The sequence below is a fragment of the Nannospalax galili genome, unplaced genomic scaffold, assembly GCF_000622305.1.
Source record: "Nannospalax galili isolate Female #2095 unplaced genomic scaffold, S.galili_v1.0 scaffold1669, whole genome shotgun sequence".
NCBI lineage: Eukaryota > Metazoa > Chordata > Mammalia > Rodentia > Spalacidae > Nannospalax > Nannospalax galili.
The window spans coordinates 71,390-76,923 of record NW_008359235.1 but is presented as its reverse complement, the minus strand read 5'-3'; the positions used below and the strand labels follow the sequence as shown (position 1 = coordinate 76,923).

Genomic DNA, 5,534 nt, shown 5'->3' with positions numbered 1-5,534 from the left:
CTCGTTTCTAATTGACTTACTCAGTGTTTCCCTTCCTTCTTCATTTCAGCCTGAGTATTCTTCAATATTTCTCTTTTCTGAATTCATTCAGATTATCCCTCCTCCTTCAGTCCTTTGATTTCTGTTTCTTTAAATTCTAAATCTCTTGTTCTTTAATTTCACTGAATTCTTTGACTATGTTTATAATTGTTCTTTTAGTTCGTCTTGCATTATTATCTCTAGGGGGTTCTCATTATACTCCTCTAGAGGATTATTGGTATTTGGTGGGGCATATGTTATTTTGGTTTTTCATGTTATTATTTTTTCTCTGTGATTTTGACATGTGAATTTCTTTTGTAGTTTCTGATACTTTTGTGAGACTGAAGCCTTCAAGTTTAAGTTTGTTTCTTTTTGTGAACTTTATGTGTCTTTGTAGTTTACTTTTGGGGCATGAAAGGCTGGTTCATCTAAGCTTCCAGCTCTCTCTTTGGATTTTATATTGGAGTGGCTGATTGCTTTTGTCTCCAGGAGTTCCCACAGAGGCCCAAGTCAGAGGAGGCTCAGATGCTCTCAGGTTTTCTCCTAAGGTCTGGATCCCTACAGGATATATTTTGCCCCCAGGAATTTGGGGGAGGACTGGCCTTGGAGCCCGGCCAAGGAAAGATGCTGGTCTAGGGCACCTGGTGGCTATGCCACCTTGAGATGCAAAAGAAGATGGGGGTGGGAGGCGGCTTCTAGGGCCCCTGGGGACTGTGCTGAGGAGCTGGGTTGGTCTGAATGCAAAGGTCTAGGAAAAGGAAAGGTCAGCCCCGGCATCCACGAAAGGGGCTGGCAGGTTGTTCCGACCCAGGGAGGCAGAGGGAGGTGAGGGTGGGGCCAGGCCCAGTGCCCCCCTGGGGACCCGAGAAGGAACTGAGTTGGGGACCCAAGAAGGAACTGAGTTGCTCTGGATGCAGAGGATCAGGAAGACTCAGTGGTGGTTTCCCAGGTGTCTGGGGCACCAAGATAAGGAATAGGACAAGACCCAGGCTAGGAAGAGAGGCTGGCAGGGGAGATGAGAGGGTGATTAAGGCTGGGGTAGTCAAGGCATGGAGGGCAAGATCGACTTACCCTGGAGAGCGAGACCTGTAGTTTGGGTCCTGCAGGCCCAGGGAAGCAGACGGAGGTGAGGGCGGGGCTAGGCCCAGAAGCAGTGCTCCTGGGGATCTGAGAAGGAACTCATAAAACAAATCTAATAGAACTAAAGGGAGTGTAGACTCCAAAGCAATAACAGTTTGGGAACGTTAGCATTCACCTTCACTGAATGGAAAGATCATTAGGACAAAACCAATGGTTACAAGCTAGACCAAATGGACCTACCAGACTTCTATTCAACATTCAATCCAACAGCTACTGACTACATTTTCCTCTCATCAGTTTATGAGTTAATCTCTAAGATAGAACATAATATAGCCAAATCAAATTCTAAACAAATTTAAAAATGTAAGTCATATTAAGTATCTGTTTGGACCACAGGGCAATAAAGCTATAAATCAAAAATAAGAAAATACCTGGATACTATACAAATACATGAATATTAAACCATTTCTTTTGAGCAACCAACAGATTGAGGAGGAAACCAAGGAGGAAGTTTAAAATTTCTTCATTGTTATTTTTGAGATAGAGTCTCATTATCCAGCCCAAGCTCAATTGTTTTGTAGCCCATACTGGCCTCAAACCATGATCATCCTTTACCACTTCCTGAATGCTGGGATTGCAGGTGTGTGCCACTGCATCTGGCTTTAAAATTTTTTTCAAACAAATGAAGATGGAGGCACAGTGTACTAGAACCCATGGGATACAGTGGACATAATAATAAGGGAAGTTTATAGCTGCTAATGTTCACATTAAAAAGTTGGAAGATCTTGGGACTGGAGAGTTGGCTCAGTGGTTAAGAGCACTGACTGCTCTTGCAAAGGACCTGGGTTTGGTTCCCAGCACCTACATGGTGGCTTGCAACCATCTATAACTCTAGTTCCAGGGGATCCAATGCCCTCTTCTGACCTCTGTGGGCATTGCGCAACATGGGTGCACTTACTACATGCAGACAATACACTCATACACATTAAATTAAAATAATAAATAAAATTTAAAAGTAGAAAGATTTCAGATAACCAACCTGTGATAGTTTTGATTATAAGGTTGACTACATTGAGAGATGCATAGAGGATCAGTAATGTACACTTCAGATTATGTCTGTGGTCACATTTCCAGAGAAGACTAGTTTGTGAAGATTCTTATCTAATGATTATCTAATGAATTAGTCTCTTGATGGATTCTAAATATTATAGCACTACTGGGAAGTGATGAAAAGTAGGAGACGAGATTTCACTATAGTAAGTAGGTCACAGGAGTGTTGTGTCCATAGGACTATGTCTTGCTCTGGCTCCTCCTGTATTCTTGCTTTTACTGCTTCCTGGCCATCTGGTCTGAGCTACTCTGCTGCAACATACTCTTCCAGTCATGATGGACTGACACTTCTAAATATATGAGCCAAAATAAGTATAATTGATAATTAAGATGGACAATTGGTACAAGAAACCAGGCTGTTACTATGACATCAGACTATATGGTGTTTAAGGCTTTGGAACTCGTTGTGGGAGAAATTTGGAAGAATTTGGAGAAGCAGGCTAGAAAAGCTTAAAATGCTATATGTCACAATAAATGGGTAATTCCTTTGAGACGCCAGAAGGTTAGAACACCAGGAGGAATGAGGGAAATGATTGCTAACCTCATTAACTTGTGAATGAAAAAAAGCCTTTATGGGAAATTAGACCAGAGGCCATTCTCATTCATTTTACATTCTGGAAAATGTAGCCTGGCTATTAAATGGGAAATTTGAAAGCTGTAGACAGAGTTGGCAACTGTGTGGATGCTGGGTGGGAATTGAACCTGAGTCCTCTGGAACAACAGCCAGGGCTCTTAATCCTAGGACGGGGTTCTCCATTGTCCCCAGCTCAGGTGAACGCTGCACATACCCAGACCATGTGGCTCAGGCAGGCCAGGAAGCACAATGTCTCTGCCTCGAGCTCGGTGTTCACGTTATTAACTGTGGCATGGCTCTGCTGCAGCCCATGGCAGTAATGCGACAGAGTTGACTACCAGGTGATGCTGGAGCCCCAGGCCATAGCACTCTCTGGGACCGCAACGTCCCGCGAGACGAAAAGCCTCAAGCCCCTCCATCACCCACAAGGATGCAACCTCCCACCTCTGGCTTCCTTCATCTCTTGACCCGGGACCTCAGTGCCGGGATGGGGCGTAGTGCCGGAAGTGACACATGCTTGTGTCCATAGGCCTAAGCCCGGGCCTCACCGAACAGCGGAAGTCTCACCTGCTCCTGATGGTGCCACTCCGGCCTCCTAGTGCGTCCTGCTACTGCTCGCATGGCGTGCTACAACTTTAAGATTATAGTGGTGCTTTCCGCCAAGGACTTCATTGACCTGACATTATCGAAGACTCAACAAAAGACTCCAACAGTTATTCATAAGCATTACCAAATTCATTGTATTAGACCTTTTTTATATGAGAAAAGTCAAATTTATTCAACAGAATTACCATGACAGACTCTCACAGATTTTGACAGATTTTCCCAATTTGGATTATATCCATCCATTTTATGCTGATTTGATGGCTATCTCTATGACAAAGAACATTACAAGTTGGCTCTAGGACAAATAAATGTTGCCAAAAATTTGGCAGACAATGTTGCTATAGACTATGTGCAGCTTATGAAGTACAGGGATTCTCTGTACCACTGTAAGCAGCTGAAGTGTGCTGCCCTGGGCGAATGTGCACCATTAACAAGAGATAGCCGCAGAGTTTGGAGTATTGGGAAGCCCTGCTTCATCAGTAAGGCGACAAGAGCAGATGTGGATGTTAGCCCCGTGCATTTACCACCGAAGTCTGCTCTTTGGACACATGGACTGTAAGTATCTGCACTGGCAGGTTGTAGATGCCCTGGGGATTTTGGACGATCCTTTGGAGGATCTGAACACCTTTGGAAAATGCAGGCTATCACAGCCCTGGCCCACCTTCATGCTGTGGCTCTGTATGTGATGGATCTGTCTGAGCAATGTGGACATGGGTTAAAAGAATACTTAGAACTCTTCCAGAGTATCAGACATCTCTATCAATAAGCCTCTTATCATTGTGACAAATGTGATGTGAAGAAAATAGCTGAACTTCCTGAAGATGACCAGAAAATATTCACAGACTTACAGACTGAAGGATTCCTTGTAATTGAGACCAGCACCCTGACTGAGGAAGGCGTTATTCAAGTTAAAACAGAGGCTTGTGATAGGCTTTTGGCTCATTGAGTGGAAACAAAAATGAAAGGCAATAAATGAAAGGCAATAAAGTGAATGATGTTCTGAAAAGTTTGTGTCTAGCTGTACCAAACAACAGACGGTAAGGATAGGCCCCCTTTCATCCTGGCAGGAAGAGAATGGAAATTGAGGAATCCAAAAAGGAAAGAGAACAAGATCTTGAACTGGAAATGGGAGATGATTACATTTTGGATCTTCAGAAATATTTGGATTTAATGACTTCATCTGAGAAATATAAGATACCAGTGATCTGGGAAGGCCATGATGTCACGGATTATATTGGTCCTGCTAACATGAAGAGATTGGAAGCGTTAGAAAAGGAAAAAGAGCTGAGAACAGCCATTGGGGAGTAAGATAGTGACTCTGAAAGTGAAGGGGAGGAGATGGTGGAAATCTGACAGCTGGCAAAGCCAATTGGGAGAGAGAGAGAGAGAGAGAGAGAGAGAGAGAGAGAAAGAAGTTGAAAATTCGGCAGTCCAAAGAAAAGAATATCCAGGGACCCAGCATGCCCCAAATAGCTAAGAAGGTTCAGCGGCAGATTTGGAGAATGGGATGAATAATCTTAATGTTGAGGTGAATGATAAAGACAGTGCCCACTATGCAGTCCAGGCAAGAAGATCTCTGAGTATCACTTGGAAAAGAAAGCAGGAAGAATCTGTTGCACCCTTTTCTATACCCTGGAGTCGGAGGTGTTCTTGAACTACATGTGACATTTCTGGTCTTCGAGATGTCAAGGTGGTAAAGAAAGCCAAGACAATGATGAAGAATGCTCAGAAGAGGACGAATTGCTTGGGGAGGAAAGGGGAGGCAGATAGACATGCGTTTGACCTGAAGCCCAAGCACTTGCTCTCTGGAAAGCTGGTAAAAAGAACAGGAGATAGTGTCCTTTCCAGTTGGCTGGTTTGGCTAGACTGTTGCTGTTCTTTCTTGGAATTATATGATATAGGATAACAGAACTAGAATCACCATCTGTTGACTGAAAGAAGCTATGGGAATAACTCAAGTGCTTGTTGCTTCGTTGAAAACTGGTAAACTCAATATAGGTATGGGAAGTTTGGGTCACTGTGTAATACAGATGTTTTAAGTGTACATTGTTTCTGAATTTAATGAAGTGTTGACTGCTTCACATTTGCAGAACTACAAAGATCTATTGGTGTAAGGAGGTTGCTTTTGATGGAAAAAAAAACTGTT

General features: G+C 43.4%; 1 pseudogene; it reads left to right on the top strand.

Annotated features, from left to right (window-relative positions):
- The first annotated feature begins 3,401 nt into the window (after positions 1-3,401).
- LOC103725630 lies at positions 3,402-5,224 on the top strand (annotated as a pseudogene).
- Positions 5,225-5,534: the final 310 nt, after the last annotated feature.